Below are 18,576 nucleotides of genomic sequence, written 5' to 3'. Positions count from 1 at the left end.
TCATCTATTATATTAACCTACTCAATTTTTTTTAAATGATTTATTATATCACTGAATTAATAATTAATTATTATTAGGTGGTGGTGAATGTCTGACTAGGCTACTAGCCTAGTGTCACTGGTGAGGCTAGTGGCATTTTAGCAGAATTATAATTTATTTTTATTAGTACTGCAGCATTAATATATTCAAGCCTAGGTAGGCAGGCAGTGCACCACTCCAGCAGTCACATCATTGCTTCCTGTGCATTGCATTATGTGCACACATTGACTCCAGCTTGGGGACAAGGCAGGTCTCCTTTACTGCACACATTGACTCCAGCTTGGGGAAAACGGCAGGTCTCCTTTACTGCACACATTGATTCCAGCTTGGGGATAAGGCAGGTCTCCTTTACTGCACACATTGACTCCAGCTTGTGGAAAAGGCAGGTCTCCTTTACTGCACACATTGACTCCAGCTTGTGGACAAGGCAGATCTCCTTTACTGCACACACTTCCAGCTGGGGAAAAGGCAGGTCTCCTTTCCTGCACACATTGACTCCAGCTTGTGGAAAAGGCAGGTCTCCTTTACTGCACACATTGACTCCAGCTTGTGGAAAAGGCAGGTCTACTTTACTGCACACATTGATTCCAGCTTGTGGAAAAGGCAGGTCTTTACTGCACACATTGACTCCAGCTTGTGGAAAAGGCAGGTCTCCTTTACAGCACATTGACTCCAGCTTGGGGACAAGGTAGATCTCCTTTACTGCACACACTGACTCCAGCTTGGGGACAAGGCAGGTCTCCTTTACTGCACACACTGACTCCAGCTGGGGAAAAGGCAGGTCTCCTTTCCTGCACACATTGACTCCAGCTGGGGAAAAAGGCAGGTCTCCTTTCCTGCACACATTGACTCCAGCTTGTGGAAAAGGCAGGTCTCCTTTACTGCACACATTGGCTCCAGCTTGTGGAAATGGCAGGTCTACTTTACTGCACACATTGATTCCAGCTTGTGGAAAAGGCAGGTCTCCTTTACTGCACACATTGACTCCAGCTTGTGGAAAAGGCAGGTCTACTTTACTGCACACACTGACTCCAGCTTGGGGACAAGGTAGATCTCCTTTACTGCACACACTGACTCCAGCTTGGGACAAGGCAGGTCTCCTTTACTGCACACACTGACTCCAGCTGTGGAAAAGGCAAATCTCCTTTACTGCACACATTGACTCCAGCATGTGGAAAAGGCAGGTCTCCTTTACTGCACACATTGTGCAGGAAGATCACAACACCCCTGGTATTAATAGGGATAGGGCACTGTGTGCAGGAAGATCACAACACCCCTGGTGTCAGGGTTAGGGAACTGTGTGCAGGAAGATCACAACACTCCTGGTATTAATAGGGATAGGGCACTGTGTGCAGGAAGATCACAACACCCCTGGTGTCAGGGTTAGGGCACTGTGTGCAGGAAGATCACAACACTCCTGGTATTAATAGGGATAGGGCACTATGTACATGAAGATCACAACACCCCTGGTGCCAGGGTTAGGGCACTGTGTGCAGGAAGATCACAACACCCCTGGTATCAGGGTTAGGGCACAAGTTCTAGTCACATTGACTGATCACATTACTTTTTTTGTCAAGCTACCAACTGTTTCCATTTCCCATCCCCCATATACTGTCAGTGGGAACCTTGATAACATGAATAAATAAGAGGGCAGCCAATAGGAATACATATTCATTCCTAAACTGACCTTAACTGACCTGAAAAGTGTCAAATTGTATCATTTTCTGTTAGTGCGCACTAACGCCCGTTAGTGCGCACTAATTGGAAAAAACGATTTTTAACGATTTTTTAACTAAAAAATCGTGCCAAACACGATTTTCTTCTCCTGCCAGACGATTTCGATCATTAAGACGATAGGGCACACGATTCACATCCCTATTGCTGACCCCACGCTAGACCATCGAAAACTGCTCATAAGCATAATACCTTCCCTCAAAAATGGGGTATTCCTAGTTTATGTGAGAATTTGCAATTATTGGATTATTGGAGAACCCTTCACCCAGAAGAGAGAGACTACACCCATTTTTCTAAGGTACATAATTCTTTTTCACGTATTGATTATATTTTGGGCTCACAATCACTTTTCCCACACGTGGTTTCAGTGATAGTTGGAAGTACTGGAGCATCTGATCATGCTTTAATATGGGTTGAACTTAATCTCAATGAACAAAATCTTCAAGACAAATGGTGGAGGTTCCCTTCCTTTCTAAAAGACGATATGGAATTCAAAAAATTTTTGGAAAACAAATGGTCCCAATATTATTATACTAACTCCCAGCATACAGAAACCCCCAGTCTATTTTGGGAAACTAGTAAAGTTGTGCTTAGGGGAGAAATAATTTCATATTTACATTGTAGAAATAAAAGACTAAACGCAAAAACCATAGAGTTGGAGGCTCAGTTGAAAGTTTTCAAATCCGCTTTAATTGCCAACCTCACTCCAGAAGGAAATACACACTATAGGGAACTCCTTAGTTCATTACAAGCATATTTACATCAATGTGCATTAAAATATTTATAGTATGCAGAGCACTCTTTTTTCAAGTATGGTAATAAAGCGGGCAAACGTATGGCTAATGTAGTTCGGATACATCAGGAGAAAACATATATTCGTAAATTAAAGACCATGAATGGTTCCTGGGTGGTGCATCATAAGAATATTCATGAAAAGCTTCGCTCATTCTATGAACAACTATGTTCTGATGATAGGCAAGGGGGACAAAGAGAAGAGGACATTTTTTTTAGTGGATTGCAAATTCCAAGGCTTACCTCCTCTCAAGCTGACTACTTGAACACACTGATCTCCTCACTTGAGATACTCCAGGCCATAAAATCTAGTAAAACAGGAAAATCGCCAGGACCTGATGGCTTTTCCTATGATTATTTTAAATTACTAAAAGACCATCTAGTTAATCTCCTGGGCTCTTTCTATAGGGATGTTCTGGAATTAGGTAAATTTCCCCGCGATTTCAACAAAGATTTTATAACAGATTTGGCTAAGCCAGGCAAAGATCCAATCCACCCTGCATTGTATAGACCTATTTCATTACTGAACTGTGACCTCAGACATCTAGCAATAGTTCTTGCAAACAGGTTAAGCATGGTCTTTCCTCATATAATAATAGAGGAACAAGTAGGATTTGTTAAAGAGTGATCAGCCAGTACACATCTTGTCAAATTACTTACTGCAATTTCTCATTGCCAATTGAAATTCTTCCCTTCTATGGCGGTGAGCTTTGATTCTGAAAAAGCTTTCGATCGTGTGTCATGGCCATACCTTTTCTCGGTGTTGTACCATTATGGTATAGAGGGGAATATAGTTTCCTACATATCACTTCTTTACCAAAATCCCACCTCTCACATCTTAGCAAATGTTGCTAAATCTGCAGCCTTTACATTGAGGAGTGAGGCAGGGTTGTCCACTTTCTCCCCTGTTATACATATTAACAATTGACCCTCTTCTCCAGAAAATAGTATCTAATGAGGGCATTTCGGGTCTGGAGATGGGACATACTTCTTTTTGAATTGCAGCTTTTACAGACAATGTCCTCATATTTCTGGACTAAGCCTAGAATCTCCTTACCAAAGGTGTTGGCCCATCAAGTAGCTTTTGGAGCTTTTTCGGGATTGAAAATTAACAGGGACAAGTCTGAAGCCCTAGAACTTTATGGTCACCTTTATGCTTCTTGGGAAACTGAGTTCCCACTTAAATGGGCTACTGGAACAATTAATTACTTGGGGGTAAATATTCCTAGTGATATAAGTGACCTCTATTGCCTAAATATTCCTCTGTTATTAAAAAAAAAAACAAGTAGACATTTGATGCAATGAAATCACCTTCTACTTTCATTAATAGGCAGAATTAATTTGATGAATGATGGAGCTACCGAGATGGCTCTATCTGTTGCAAATAGTTCCTATATGGCTAGAAAAAAAGTGGATTTGGAAAAATTGCATAGAATGATCAGAGTGTTCCTTTGGAAAGGAAAGAAATCTTGAATTGCTTTGAACATTCTCTGGAAACCGCTAGAGGAGGGAGGGTTGAAATGCCCTGATATGCAACAGTACAACCTAATATACATGATGAGACACATCAGAGATTCGTTATCGGGAAGTTCTTTTTTCTCACCCACCCAACACTTGGAGCAGTGGTTAGGTGGTTATTCGTTGTCTGCTCTTCTACAAGTAGAGGCGAGATATGTACCCCCACCTCTCGTAAAGTTTTTGGTGAGATCTTATTAATTCCAGAAGCTAGACTGCCTTTAGTATCTACAATTTTTTACTTGCCTAAATCTAGGAAGATTTTTTCCTCTGAAGGAGCCATGGACTCTTTGAGGTTAGATAGTCCTGGACTCTGATTTCCTTGAGTCACCTATCGATTGCATTCCAATAAGGGCAACTTTATTTCATTTTATTTAGAACAAAGCAAAAGTTTAGTCTTTTTCAAGTTTTGTAGAAATAAATGGGTAGCTTTCTGTGGTAGAAAATATGTGTTTCCTGATGTCTCTAAGGTTATTTTAAATCATAGAAAACTATTTCTTTCATTAAAATCTAAGGTTCTGTCTATGGGAGCTACCTTCTTTCTCAAATATCCCTGTAAATACCATATTTCATATAATCAGAATCAGTGTATTTATGAATCCATATCATTTAGAAACATTTATTAGGGATAAAACTGGAGGGGTTAATGAAGGGTAATCATCAATAGTAATTTCTCCTCCTGATGCGATTTAAGAGAATTTCTTTCTTTTTCCTTGTTTATTATTGTTTTTCCCCCAGAATGTGGGCTAATGGCATAATTATTGATTACATTTTCTTTTTGAATGTTTCCTTTATAATTTATGTAAAATTATGCCCTTCTTGTCTTTTTTTGCATGAAAATGCAAAGAAAAATTAATTAAATTGTAAATAGACATATTAGTATCAGCACTATTCAAAGGAATAAGAACATAAGAACATAAGAAATGCCATACTGGGTCAGACCAAGGGTCCATCAAGCCCAGCATCCTGTTTCCAACAGTGGCCAATCCAGGCCATAAGAACCTGGCAAGTACCCAAAAACTAAGTCTATTCCATGTAACCATTGCTAATGGCAGTGGCTATTCTCTAAGTGAACTTAATAGCAGGTAATGGACTTCTCCTCCAAGAACATATCCAATCCTTTTTTAAACACAGCTATACTAACTGCACAAACCACATTCTCTGGCAACAAATTCCAGAGTTTAATTGTGCGTTGAGTAAAAAAGAACTTTCTCCGATTAGTTTTAAATGTGCCCCATGCTAACTTCATGGAGTGTCCCCTAGTCTTTCTACTATCCGAAAGAGTAAATAACCGATTCACATCTACCCGTTCTAGACCTCTCATGATTTTAAACACCTCTATCATATCCCCCCTCAGTCGTCTCTTCTCCAAGCTGAAAAGTCCTAACCTCTTTAGTCTTTCCTCATAGGGGAGTTGTTCCATTCCCCTTATCATTTTGGTAGCCCTTCTCTGTACCTTCTCCATCGCAATTATATCTTTTTTGAGATGCGGCGACCAGAATTGTACACAGTATTCAAGGTGCGGTCTCACCATGGAGCGATACAGAGGCATTATGACATTTTCCGTTTTATTCATCATTCCTTTTCTAATAATTCCCAACATTCTGTTTGCTTTTTTGACTGCCGCAGCACACTGAACCAACAATTTCAATGTGTTATCCACTATGACACCTAGATCTCTTTCTTGGGTTGTAGCACCTAATATGGAACCCAGCATTGTGTAATTATAGCATGGGTTATTTTTCCCTATATGCATCACCTTGCACTTATCCACATGTGTATAACTTGTTTGGTACATAAACACATTAAATACTGGCCTCTTAAACACTAACAAATATAGATCTTAGGGCTACTACCATAGTTGTAAGACTAATTTCATTAGTTCCTTGCCCACTCTTGAGTAGCTGATCAGATTACCCCCAAACAGGAATATCTAGCCCCATCTAAGCTTTATTGCACCTGACGTTTAGCTGTCTTAAAAGTCTGGCCAAATTGAAATCTTTATCAGGGCTTGCTTCCATGCTGTTAGGACTCTGTGGCTGTTCTCAGCATCTCCTGTTGTCCATTGCAATCTCTGTGCTGGTGGTTGGCTTATCTGATTTTTGGGGATGTCCGGCTCATCAGTTCATGGTCAAGCTCTCAATGGCTGTTTAGTGTCAGGCCCACTTTGCTTATCATAGCCTGCTTAGCAAAAGTTCACAGTTTGCTCCTAAATTATACATCTGTGGTTCTGTAGTTAGTTGGGTGTCCCTCCAGGCTGATATGAATTCTGATCTCGGGTCAGTTTTCTCACACTGGCTGTTCACACACTGCATTATTATATTTTGGATGTAGCTAGAACAATTAAATTCAGGTGCACCATCTATCTACCTGCCCCTAAATGGCTCCTAGATGGATGCCATGTGACAAAGGGAATAACATTCAGATCTCAAGATTTCTTTTGACCTAACCAGCAACATAAGTGTTAAGAACTGGTAAGAGTGTGAACCCTAGGCCGAGGTGAGGTGTCTCCGCCCACAGGAAGGAGCCCTGTTAGCCTCACCATCAGTAGCCGCGGTCTCAGTGGTGGCAGACACAGCTGTGGAATAGTCTTTATTAAGAAGAAAAGCAGAGCGCAGGGAGCAGGAAGTGCAGTAAAGTACAGTCTTGAGCAGAGGGGTATACCCAAGGGTGACCTCCGATGTGAAGATCTGGTAGTGGCCCGCAACGCGGAGTACGCCAGGAAATCTCTAAGTAGTGTAGATATACCTCAGACGTGCAGATCCGGTAGTGGCCCGCAGAGCGGAGTATGCCGAAGAGGTTTCACAGTAGTGGTAGCAAGATGATAGTCTGAGGTGCAGGAACCTTGAAGTGATGGCCTGCAGCACAGGGTATACCGGAGTGGTTCCCACTGGGGATGACACGGTAGTGGCCCGAGGCACGGGGTATACTGAAGAGGATCCCACAATGAGGCTTGGTAGCACTGAAGTCCATAGTAGAAGGTACTCACAGGAGATGGTTCCAGTAGAGGTCCCGGGGAGCGGGACAGATAGTAGTCCAAAGCAAGAAGACCCTCCGAGGCGCAGATAGCCAGAGACGAGGAAGGGTCCCCGAGGAGTGGGTACCCAGAGCGTCTCATGCCAAGAGTCTGGAACTGGAAGTCCAAGGAAGGAGCGAAATTCAGCAACGAGGGAACTTGATAACTAGTTGAACTGGAGGGCCAGCCAGCTTAAGTACAACATGTAGATGACTTCATCTGGAGGGGAAGCGCCCGAGGTTTCCGCCATGACGTGTACAAAGGTGGCCTGCCCACGACTAGGTAATTCCTGAAGCAAGATGGTGGTCGGCAGCGCCCACGCCATCCCGGGAATGCCAGGCAGGTCGGCAGTGGTTGGCGGAGACCACCATTCGTCCAAGAGGTGACAAGGCAGCAAAGAAAAAGGTAAGCATTAGTGGTCGCAGCCATCTGTGACCGACGGGCGTAACAGTACCCCCCTTCTTAGGGCCCCTCCCTGGGGGTTTTGGTTTCCTAGGATGAAAACTGTGGAATTGTCTGTTCAACTCCTTGTCGAGAATGTTACTTGCAGGTTCCCAACTATTCTCCTAGGGACCAAATCCTTCCCATGAGATGAGTACTCCCAGTGCCAGGATAGAAATTTGTTCTCTTCCATACGGTCCCGGAAGCACTCGTCGTAAGTCAGAACCAGCCTTTGTAGTCCTTGCTGGCTGCCAATATCGTATCTGCGTATGCTAACATCGGGCCATACTGGGAGCTATCATGATGGCCTATTACGCTCGCCAGTCTCAGGAATGAACGGGTCCAATTTAGTACGTTCCTAGCTACTGTTTTATTCTGTGTGCCTGGTAAGCGCTCAACTCCTCTCCTTTTTAACTCTTTTCCCCTGCCTCTCCTTGAGTAGATGGAAGAGGTCAATATATTTCCTCTGTCTAATTTTCTTGTGCATCGACTTGGGCACATCCTCCCAAAGTTCTGAAAATGTAACTAATGCTGGTGCACCTCTGTCCTGCCCCTTGTCCTCTTTTTATGCATCTTCACTAGAGGACGATCCAGAAGAGCATGAGTTTGAGGAGGAAGAGGATGCTGAGGAATCTGAAGAGCTAGACCTAGTGCGCTTGTGCTTACATTTGGCCTTGTCCTGCTTCCTAGCTTTCTTGCGACCTGCTCTGTTCTGACCGTATTCCACTCGGGCTGCGCAGTACATGCATTTGATATATTAGCAGAGAAGCCAGGCTGCGCAGTACCAGCATTTAATATATTAGCAAGAACGTTGTGTAACCCCCGACCCAGGTACCCATCTCACCTGAGTTCAAGACCTCTCTGTTTATGGAGCCAGCTGCCAAAGCCGAATGTCTGGAGTTACCCTCCGCCATACGCTCTTCGTTCCACTCGTGTTCGATGTCATAAAGTCGCCCATCCGATGTGGTTGGCATCTGTGAAGAGAAAGAGACAGCAGAAGCTGCAGGACCTAGCGTATCTGACATGCTGGTATTGCCCACTTATGAGTGAGAGGCATTCCTATAGGGACTGCAACCTGGCTGTGATCCTGGAGGTCTCCCTACTCCAGGGGGCGGGTAACCGTACGGGAATCCCTCGTACCCTGTTGGCCAATAGCTGGGTGGATCACCCAACCTACTCATCGGGGATGGCGATCCGCCTAGAGGGCCGTGACCGTTACATGTTCCAGTGGCGAGCTGGGGCAACGGTCCCGTAAGATGGTAATTCTCTTGGGGACGGGGAAGTAAGGGACCCTCGCTCCCCTTCAAACCCTGTTCGAGACTGGTCCCCACTCACCCGCTTCCAGTGGTGGAAGCGTTGTCTCTGCTCTGCCACTGTATCGCCTGTCTGCTGGCTGGAGATCTGAGGTCAACTGCCTCCTCCGTCGCTGTTGTAGTCCGCACTGTCCTTTCCTATCCTTGTGGCACCTTCAACTCGTGACGAAGCAGCTGCTCCTAGATCTGCCGTAGGGCCAAGGCGTACTTTACTTTGGCCGAAGAAGGCACCAGTGGGATGATTGGTAGGTCCGCGTCCTAGTACCTCTACGGTGTATGCTTCTTCTCTCCGCAGTGTTTGCGTGGCACCATCTGTCGCGTAGAATCCTTTACGTAGTGCTTCAGAGTCGAATGGGGGCCAGGAATACACACTGCTTCCCTATCTGTCTTCCCCCACGTGTGACGTCTTCTTTTTGGGGCAGGTGGTTCCGATGTGTACAGCATCGTTGCTCGAGCGGAACCCCTCCCAACCTCTGTTCAACGGGGTCTGGTCTGGCGTCCACTCATGAAATTCTCCTGATCTGTCAATGACTCACCCATTACCTTTCCCAGTGTCACTGTGGCCTCCTCGGAGTCGATCTCGCGCAGGCTGAGGTTCGGGGACATGCGGGTCACGCCAGGGGAATGCTGGTAGTTTTCACTTCCAGGCTGGAAAAGCTGTGGCAATGGGGCCTCCATCTTACGGAGCTGATGTGCTGGGGTCTCCATTCGGCGGAGCAGCGGCACTGAGTCCTCCATCTGGTGGAGTTGTGGTGCTGGGGCCTCCATCTGCCTGTACTGTGGAGCTTGGGCCTCCATCTATGTTTATTTTATTTTTTTATGCTGGAGAAATTAATGAAGTGAGGCTCGGGGGGTTGGGGCCTGAGCAGGCAAGGTCATAGAGCACGTGGACAAGGCCTGGTCTGGGGAGCAGGGCCTGAGGAGGCAGCAACAGGCACTCAAGGAGGCCGCAGCCGGCATGGGGCCGCAAGTTGGGGGGGGGGGGGTCGGGTCTGGTGCTCACGTGGCAGCAAGAAGGCTTGGGCCTGCAGACAGCAGCAGGCCTGAAGGAAAGGCCGAAGGGCTCACGCGATTTGGGGGGGGGGGGGGGGCAGGAACACGGATGGGGCACACAGGCCGAGCGGAGATGAGAGAAGGTTGCAGGGGAACCAATTGTCACTCAGGCAGCCAGGAGGCAGATGTGGGGCACCCGATCCTGAGTGAGGGAGTGCAGGCATGGGTACTCAGGTGGCGATGGAGGATTAAGGCCTGCCGCGGCTGAAGCAAGGGCCTGGAGAAGTGATCCAGTGATGTGAGTCCAGGGAGCGCCAGCAGGCAAAGAAGTAGCTGCCGACGCTCCCAGGCGACCTAATCGGCACGGTGCCTGCCGATTGGTTCGCTTCACCCCGAGGAACCAATGATGCTCCCGGCCCGCCTCCCCGAGAACAGGCTACGTCCTTGGGGATGGTGACCAATGGACAGGTGTGCGGACGCCCTCCCTGCCCCCTCCCCCGGGTGAAGGCACGGCAGGTGCCTGGCACTCACATTATGCCCGGGCACCCCAATACTTCATCGGGGTGCCCTTCTCTTTTTCTTACCTCCTTGTACTATTCATTCAAGCAAAGTTAATTTCCTTAAAGAAAACACCTCAATGTAACTCACTGTCAGGCCGATGCAGAAAGGTGCGTTCAGGTATACGCATTTTTCGGCCTACACTTCAACATACATTTTGATTGTGTAAAATTTGCTGTGTTTTGCTCACAGAAAATATGTATTTCTAAATGGGAGTACTGCCTAGCGCCCTTACATGGAAATCCCATGCAAATTAGGGCATTAAGCAGTACTCCCTGATACAGAGAAACTACATCTGGCCAGTGCACCTTTTTAGCACTGGAAACTTAACTGTAGGTCAGAACTGGAGTTAAGTTTCCAGTGCTACTGTGCGAGCACAAAACCCCTAAAAAGGGGGAAACAATGTTTTAAAAAGTTTTAAAATATCCATGGATAAGTATTGACTTATCTAGGTAAGTGGCAGTAGCTGACGCTACTTACGTAAATAAGCCTGTATTTATCCGGCTAAGTAGCAGCTAATGCCATTTACCAGGATAAGTACTGACTTATCTGGCAGAGGATAACAGATGCCAGATAAGTCAGTACTTATCCAGCTATCTGGCATGGTTTACTGCTACTTAGCTGGATAAATACTTATCTGACTAAGTAACAGTCACCTGCGCCATATAGCCGGATAAATCAGTATTTATCCAGCAAAGTGGTGGTGGCTACCATTACTAATGGCCTGTCATGGATGCCTTCCCCCTTTTTGTTAAAATGTGCGTTGGACCTGTGCCAAATAACATTTTACTCTTAAACGTTTTTTGTATTTTTTTAAACTCCCAATGCATTTGCATTTCATTATCTTACTGAATCAGTTAAAAAAATTAATAATCCGGGCATTAGAAATGTGCGTTAAAAACCAGCGCTCATAAAACTGTTTAAGCAGTCCACTCATTATTAACCTGATACTTCTGATGCTGAAAAAGCAAAGCCCAAGTTTTGTGTAAAGAAATAAAATCTGTTATAAACTTTTAAAACCGTGTCACATGAGAGCTGACAGATACAATGCAGAATAAAAATTAACAAAGCAAAATAGGGAAACCCCCCCACACACACACAAAACTTTGCAGATCCGGTCTCGGTTATTGCAACTTTAGTGAGAGAAGGGTGGGAGAGGGCAAGAACCTTCTCTCTTTCTATAACAGTCTCACATTAGTTTGCATCAGATCGCACTATAAAAGAGCTACATACATTGATTTCTTGGCTCTATGGCTCAAGACTTCTCTGCTGACTTATACATTAATAATATACAAAGAGAATTGGAGAAATTACTTACCTGATAATTTCGTTTTCCTTAGTGTAGACAGATGGACTCAGGACCAATGGGTATAGTGTACTCCTGTTAGCAGTTGGAGACGGATCAAATTTCAATCTGACGTCAGCCCCTAGTACATATACCCCTGCAGGAAGTGCAGCTCTTCAGTATTCTCCTCGAAAAGCATTGTGGATATATGTGTGACTAATTTGATTAACTTGAATAACTTCAAAACTGGTTAAACTTTATATCTTGATTAACTTGATTAACATGAACTGGTTGAATAGCTGGAGACCGCCAGTGCCCTCAACCGGAAAGCGTCGACACCCAGTAGGGTGGCTGTCCTAGGTAAATGAAAGCATGGCTTACCCTTGAATCATTTGAATTCCGAACGTAACGGCAGCCAAGGGTGGGATGCTGAGTCCATCTGTCTACACTAAGGAAAACAAAATTATCAGGTAAGTAGCTTCTCCATTTCCTAGCGTGTAGCAGATGGACTCAGGACCAATGGGATGTATAAAATCTACTCCCAAACCGGGTGGGAGGCTGCCCGTGACCCGCTTAGTACTGCCCTTGCAAATGCCATGTCCTCCCGAATCTGAACATCCAGACGGTAGAATCTGGAGAAGGTGTGGATGGAGGACCATGTCGCCGCCCTGCAAATCTCGGCGGGTGACAACATTCTGGTTTCTGCTCAGGACACCTCCTGGGCTCTCGTAGAATGGGCCTTGACCTGTAGAGGTGGTGACTTGCCTGCTTCTACGTAGGCCGCCTTGATGATTTCCTTGATCCAGCGGGCTGTGTTTGTCCATGAGGCCGCTTCCCCTTGTCTCTTCTCGCTGTAAAGGACGAATAGGTGGTCCGTCTTTCGTACGGGTTCTGACATTTCCAGGTATCTGGATAGGAGCCTGCCGTTGTTGAGGTGGCGCAGACTACGAGCGTCTTCCAAATTCTTCAACTCATCCGGCGATGGTAGCGAGATGGTTTGGTTAAGATGGGAAGTGTGACACCACTTTGGGAAGGAACGAAGGGACCGTGCGTAACTGGATGGTTTCCGGGGTGAGCCGGAGGAACGATTCACGGCAGGACAGTGCTTGTAGTTCCGAAATGCGGCGGGATGAACAAACTGCCAGCAGGAATGCTGTCTTTAAAGTTAACAGGCGGAGGGACAGGCCTCGGAGTGGCCTGAAGGAGGCTCCTGCTAGAAAATCCAGGACCAGGTTGAGATTCCAGAGAGGTACCGGCCACTTTAGTGGTGGGCGGATGTGTTTGACTCCTTTAAGGAAGCGTGAAACATCCGGGTGAGAAGCTATGCTGTCGCCCTTGCTCTTGGAGCCATAGCATGACAATGCGGCCACCTGTACCTTGATGGAATTGAGGGACAGACCCTTCTGTAGCCCGTTCTGCAGGAATTCCAGGATCACAGGAACTTTAATTGAGCGTGGAATGATGTTGTGGCCTTCGCACCAGGCTTCGAATACTCTCCAAATTCTTATGTACATTAAGAAGGTGGAGAACTTGCGTGCTCGGAGTAGGGTGTTGATTACAGCCCCCTGAGTATCCACTCTTTCTCAGGCGAGCCCTTTCAATGGCCAGGCCGTAAGAGAGAATTGAGCTGGTTCCTCGTGGAGGATCGATCCTTGTTGAAGCAGGTCTCTGTGTGGAGGCAGTGGTAGGGGTGTCCCTGCCAGTAGTCTTCTCATGTCTGCGTACCAGGATCTTCTTGGCCAGTCCGGGGCCACCAGAAGTACTAGTCCCCTGTGTAGCTGTATCTTGTGAAAGATTGCACCCAATAGGGGCCACGGCAGGAAAGTGTATAACAGGGTCCCCTGTGGCCAGGTCTGTACCAGGGCATCGATCCCCTGGGACTGAGGTTCCCGCCTACGGCTGAAGTACCTGGGTACCTGAGCGTTGGACCGGTTTGCCAGAAGGTCCATGTCTGGTGTTCCCCACCGGTTCACTATCAATTGGAATGCTGTGGATGACAGCTTCCATTCTCCTGGGTCTAGCCTTTCTCTGCTGAGGTAGTCCGCCGTGATGTTGTCTTTCCCGGCGATGTGGACGGCTGAGATCTCCTGGAGGTTTACTTCCGCTCACGACATTAGGGGGTCTATTTCCAGGGACACCTGTTGGCTTCTGGTTCCCCCCTGATGGCTGATATAGGCCACTGTTGTGGCGTTGTCAGACATTACTCTGACCGCTTTGTCTCGGAGTCTGTGAGCGAATCGTAGGCAGGCTAGTCTGACCGCCCGTTGCTTCTAGGCGGTTGATGTTCCATCCCAATTCTTCTGTGTTCCACTGCCCTTGGGCGGTTAACTCCCCGCAGTGTACTCCCCATCCTCGTAGGCTGGCGTCTGTGGTGAGCAGGGTCCAGGTTGGAGAAGATAGCCTTGTTCCCTGGCTCAGGTGGCTGGTCAGCAGCCACCACCGTAGTGGGTCCGGACTCTACCCAGTAGTGATAGATGTACGGCGTAGTTCTGGGACCATGGATTCCATCGCAATAGAAGTGAGCGCTGTAGGGGTCTCATGTGAGCTCGTGCCCATGGCACTATTTCCAAGTGTGGACGTCATCAGGCCGAGGACTTGTAGGTAATTTCATGCTGTGGGGCAAGGTTCGCTCAGCAGGATTTGTAACCGGTTTCCTCAATTTTGAACTCCTTGTGGGAGTCAGGCTGACCTTGTCTTCTTTGGTGTCGAATCAGACTCCCTAGGTATTCTAGAGATTGTGAGGGCTGCAGGCAACTCTTGTTTGTGTTGACCACCTATCCGAGGCTCTCCAGTAGAGTTTGGACTCTGTTGGTTGCTTGGCGGCTTTCCTCTGGGGATTTACCCCTGATCAGCCATTGTCTAGGTAAGGGTTGTATGAGGATTCCTTCCTTCCTCAGTGTTGCCCCACTACCACTATGATCTTGGTGAACGTCCGGGGTGCTGTGGCTAACCCGAAAGGTAGTGCCCGGAACTGGTAGTGATGGTCCAGTATTTTGAAGCGTAGGAAGCGCTGATGTTCCTGATGAATTGGGATGTGTAGGTAGGCCTCCAAAAGATCCATGGATGTGAGAAACTCTCCGGTTGTATCGCCCTTATTATGGAGCGTAGGGTTTCCACGCGGAAAGCGGGGAATCCTCAGGTGGCGGTTGACCGACTTGAGGTCCAGGATGGCCTGAATGTCCCTTCTTTCTTGGGGGGACGATAAAATAAAATGGAATAATGTCCAGTATTTATTTCTTGTGGAAGGCACTGGGGTTATGGCCTCGAGGGCAGTAGTCTGGTCAGTGTAGCTTCCACTGCCACCCTCTTGGAGAGGTCGTGGCAGGGGATCCACGAACTTGTCTGAAGGGGTTCGTAGGAACTCAGGTAGTACCCCTCTCGAATGATGGCTAGGACCCACTTGTCCGAAGTTATCTCAACCCATCTGTGGTAGAATAGGGCTAGTCTGCCCCTATGGCTTCTTCCCTTGGACCGGTCAGCTGAATCTCATTGTGGGGTGCGGCCTGGGACCTGGACCCGAGCTGGTTCCTCTCTTGGTGTGCTTGTTCCAAAAGGACTGGTTCCTGCCCGTAGGGCGGAGCACTTGATATTTGCTTCTGTATGGATTGAAGCGCTGTGAACCTCTGCCTCTGGAGAACCGGGGGAAGGGTCGCTGGTTTCTCTTATTCCTGTCCTCCGGTAGGCACGGCAATTGGGACTCGCCCCATTTGTTGGTCAGTTTCTCTAGTTCGCTGCCAAACAGGAGAGATCCTTTGAAGGGCATCCTTGTGAGACGCGTTTTGGAAGATGCGTCGGCCGACCAGCTTCGAAGCCAGAGTTGCCTCCTGGCAGCCACAGCTGATGACACTCCTCTGGCCACTGTGCGCACCAGATCGGAAGCAGCATCTGCAAGGAATGATACTGCTGGTTCCATGGCCTCCCCGGGGATGCTGCTCCTGGTCTGAGATAGGCAGGCATGTATCACGACGGTGCAGCAGGCTGCTATTTGTAGGGACATAGCAGCGACGTCAAAGGACTGTTTAAGGATGGATTCCAGACGCAGGTCATGAGCATCTTTGAGTGCTGCTCCTCCCTCCACGGAATAGTAGTGAGCTTCGAGACCGCGCAGACCATGGCATCCACTTTTGGGCATGTCAGAAGGTCTTTGGCTGCCAGGTCCAGGGGGTACATGGCTGCCATAGCTCATCCCCCTTTGAATGTGGACTCTGGAGCACTCCATTCCAGGTCAATTAGCTGCTGGATGGCTTGTAACAGAGGGGAAATGGCGGGAGGGTCTGGCGGAGGCCCCCTAGCAGGGGATTCGTCTTAGGCTCCCCCGAAGTACTTGCGCCTGGGATAGCGAGCTCCTTCAGGCTGAGGGTGACAGGTCTGGGAGCTCGTCCTTGGTGAAGAAGTGTGTCTCATGGTTCAGTGAGGCTCTGTCCCCAGGGGGAGTTCCCCATCTTCTAGGGGCTTGCTTCCTCTTCAGAGTTGTCGTTGTCCCATAGGTTGGGGCTTCTGGGCGGTGGGAAACATTTGTCTAGGCCTACAGGGGTCTGTGGCATAAAGGGCTTCTGGTGGAGGCTGTGGCTGTTTAGTCGGGGCTCCACCTGCATGTGGACGAAGGTGTTGAATCCCTTTAAAGAATTCCACCCATGAGATAGACGCTGGATCCAAGCTAAGGGGCATTGAGTCCCTGGAGGTCCCCGTCTGAGGGGGTGTCCCGTTGGAATTTGCTAGGTCTGGGGTACTCACTGAGGAGCTAGTACTCGGCCCTGGGTGGGACTGGCCCTCGACTGGATCTCCCAGGGCCTCCTCGCACTGGGTGCACAGGCGTTGGCCTCTTCGCTTTGTGCGGCTCTGATATGGCATGCTGGGCAGAGGCCTTGAGCCTTGATCTCCATTTCCAGTGGTGCCATGGCTATAGGCATGTAAAACCTTATGCGCTCCGGCACTTCTAAGATATGCATGCGGGTTGTGCGCGTAGATGTGCGCCCAAGTTGCCGGTATGCGCTCAGCCCAGTAGGCGCGCGCTGCGCGTATAACTTATGTGCACGGCCCTTGTGCGTGTGCCTTATGCGCACAAGACTTTTGTGCGTGCAACTTTATGTGCACATGTATTTTTGTGCGCCTAGCTGGCCTTGTGCGCCTGGAACGAGACGGTGGATAGGGCGGCGAATGGGGCCAATATGGCGACGGCGACCACGCGGGCAAAATGGCGACCACTTCGGAGGGTCTCCACGTGGGAGGACCCTTGAAACTAACCGGGGCCTGGCCCTGCTAGGGCAGATCAACCCGGCGGCACTGGTCCCGGCCGGCGACCTGTGCGACTCCTCGAACCTCGGAGACCGGAGTCTATGCTGAAGATTTCTACCTTACCTTGTCTTCGGCACTTCCCGGTTTTTGTTCCGGGCAGTTTCCGGCTGCGGGGGGAGAGGGCAAATACCTTCACCGCCACGCTTGAGGGTGCACCCGCTGCCTCTCAGCCGCGCCCGGGATCGGGGGCTAGATCCTCACCGTGATTCAGCCGCCGGAACGAGGCTCACCTCTGAGGGACCACGGAAATCACCTCGGGAATTCTCAATTGGGGGAGGGACCCGAGTGTATCACCGCAGGAGAACGGGGCTCATCTTCAGAGGTAGGTTTTTTCTTCCGAATTTGGGTTTTCTCCTTATAATTTGTTCTAACGCTGTGAGAGCGTGCAGATAGTCCCTAACTGCTATGGAGACGGAAAATACTGAAGAGCTGCACTTCCTGCAGGGGTATATGTACTAGGGGCTGACGTCAGATTGAAATCTGATCTGTCTCCGCTAACAGGAGTACACTATACCCATTGGTCCTTAGTCCATCTGCTACACGCTAGGAAAACAAACTTGCTTTGTTAGCAGCCCTCCTAAACACAAGTAATTGAGAGCAGGAGAGGATAAGACCAATTCAAACAAAACAGAACAAGAGAGCGCATCCTTATCTCCTCATACTTGCAGAGCTACTCTCATCAAAGAAAAAAAAAAACCCCTCAGTGTAGCTGTGCATGGACAAAAACAAAAGTAACAATTCATACAAATATTTCATCTTTTAATGTAAGTAGTTTCTAGCCCTGTATCTTGCAAGTGCACAATTAACTGTAATGCAAACTTCACAAAAACCAAGTTCATCTATATAAATAAAAATGTTAAATAATTTGTACCAAATCGCTAATCTCAGCAACCACTTAACCAATTGCGTTCAAATTTGGACACAAGTTTCATCTCACATACGGCAAGGATCTTCTACACTTACATTACATATATGTCACACCGGGGGCTGGTAAAAAAGTTTTAAAATTTGGTTCCACAAAACAGCGACATCTGGTGGACGTAAGCAGAAGCTCTTACACCTTGCACAAACGCTCACACCCCACACACACGTGACCAATGTTTGCGATTCACACACCCTCCGAGCAGACACAAATCCACCCTCCTCACACACCCCCCGCCCCCCGCACACATGCCAATTGTACTTATTTCACACACCCTCAAAAAACCCACAAAAACCCACTAAATACCAGCATGCTACACCGGGAGGCCACTCACATGCCACATGTTTTCAATTCCCACACCCTACGAACTCACACACAAACACCCTCCTCACACCCCTCACGCACATGACTTTTCTACTTACTGCCCTCAACCTTCAAATGCATGGAAAACTGCAGGATAGTTCGGGCTGCTCCAGTGGAGGGCAACACCGCTCCGGGACACATCGCATACACTACGGCCGTCGGCTGCAAGCAATCAAAATAGCGCCGACGGCTCTTTCCCTTACTAGGACACTCGGGAACGCCAATAGCGGCAGTAGCCCATGTGACATAGTAAGGGCGAGGGCCCGTCGACGCCATTTTCTGAACTGGCACAGGCGCACCTTCGCCCTTA

The 18,576-nt window shown here is 48.0% G+C and overlaps 1 protein-coding gene across 2 annotated transcripts in view; it reads right to left on the bottom strand.

Annotated features, from left to right (window-relative positions):
• The window catches only part of LOC115090776 (ketosamine-3-kinase-like), a 120,067-nt gene that overhangs the window by 96,972 nt on the left and 4,519 nt on the right, over positions 1-18,576 (bottom strand). For both annotated transcript variants that reach the window (XM_029600277.1, XM_029600276.1), the window contains exon 2: positions 8,382-8,511. The gene's annotated coding sequence lies outside the window, so the exon portion shown is untranslated. The remainder of the gene's footprint in view (positions 1-8,381; positions 8,512-18,576) is intronic.

Source organism: Rhinatrema bivittatum, chromosome 4 (genome assembly GCF_901001135.1).
Source record: "Rhinatrema bivittatum chromosome 4, aRhiBiv1.1, whole genome shotgun sequence".
NCBI lineage: Eukaryota > Metazoa > Chordata > Amphibia > Gymnophiona > Rhinatrematidae > Rhinatrema > Rhinatrema bivittatum.
This window is presented reverse-complemented; position numbering and strand designations above follow the sequence as displayed.